The sequence below is a fragment of the Triticum urartu genome, chromosome 6A, assembly GCF_056163025.1.
Source record: "Triticum urartu cultivar PI428250 chromosome 6A, HENAU_Tu73, whole genome shotgun sequence".
Taxonomy (NCBI): domain Eukaryota; kingdom Viridiplantae; phylum Streptophyta; class Magnoliopsida; order Poales; family Poaceae; genus Triticum; species Triticum urartu.
In genome coordinates, this window is record NC_141878.1 from 130,968,688 (window position 1) to 130,970,183 (window position 1,496).

Genomic DNA, 1,496 nt, shown 5'->3' on the forward strand with positions numbered 1-1,496 from the left:
GTGTAGGCATATTCTGATGGCTCTCTCCATGAATGAAGAGTGGGTGGAGGGGTATATATAGCTTCACACAAAGTCTAACTGTTACACACAAATCACCAAACTCGGTGGGACCGAATTATAGAACTCGGTCAGACCAATTTACTTCAAAATGTGAACGTTAGGATTTTTGGTGGGACCGACATGTCAACTCGGTGGGACCGATTTCATTAGGGTCAGGGCATAACGTAATCTCGGTGAGACCGATTACACAAACTCGGTGGGACCGATTTTAGTAATCAACAAACAGAGAGTTGGTCAGGCAAACTAAGAGGTTGCAATCCCATCTCGGTGAGACCAAGATCCCTATCGGTGAGACCGAAGTGACTAGGGTTGTGGCAGTGGCTATGTCAAGTGAACTTGGTGGCGCCGGATAGAAGATTTCAGTGGGGCCGAGTTTGACTTTTGGTTTGGGACATATGTGGATATGAGAAAGTAGTTGAGGGTTTTTGGAGCATATCACTAAGCATTTTGAGCAAGTAACTCATTAAGCAACACCTCACCCCCTTTTAATAGTATTGGCTTTTCCTACGGACTCAATGTGATCTTGGATCACTCAAAGTAAAATGTAGAGTCTTGTGCTTTGAGCTTGAGCCAATCTTTTGTCCTTAGCATTTCGAGGGGTCCACTTTCTAATCCATGCCATGCCAATCATTGAGATTTCTTGAAATATTTATCTTAACATAGCATTAGCTCAATGAGCTATATGTTGTTAGGAATTACCAAAACCATCCAGGGAAAGTTGCACTTTCAATCTCCCCCTTTTTGGTAATTGATGACAACATATGGATCAAAGCTTCAACAAATGATCATAGGATTGAAAAACATCGTCGCTTTGAGAAGTATGTGATAAGCAAGAGCTCCCCCTAAATTTGTGCACTATTTAAGATTTTCTTATGATTGCAAATGCACAATTGATTAGGAATCATGGGTTACTCTTCCATGTCACATACATCTTGGTGGAGCGCTCAAAACGATAGAAATTAAAAACATGCACTCATCACCAAGCAAGTGGATGATCATATATGAGATATAAAAGATAGTATCATCCAAACAAGCATTAAGGTAGCAAATGATCAACCACATGATCAAACAAGTATCTCACACGAGGACATAAAGTATCTCACACAATAAAAAGTTCAACCAAAAGCAAGAGAGATAAAAAGCAAGACACTCTCTCTCGAATCCTATGTTCTATACATATTTCTCCCCCTTTGGCAACAAGTTACCAAAAAGTTTGAAAATGCATAGTGTTATGCGTCTCTCAGGCTTGGTCTTCGGTAGGTGGTGTAGAGAGAACTCCAAGGACGAAGGCATCTGTCGATGTAGGTGGAGCTGGTGGAGTGGGTGCTGGAGGTGGCACTAGAGCTATAGCTATTGGTGCTGACAATGTAGCTCTAGCATCTAAAACTGGCACTGCAGCAGACCTTGGACCTCATGGCATACGGCAAAGATCATGT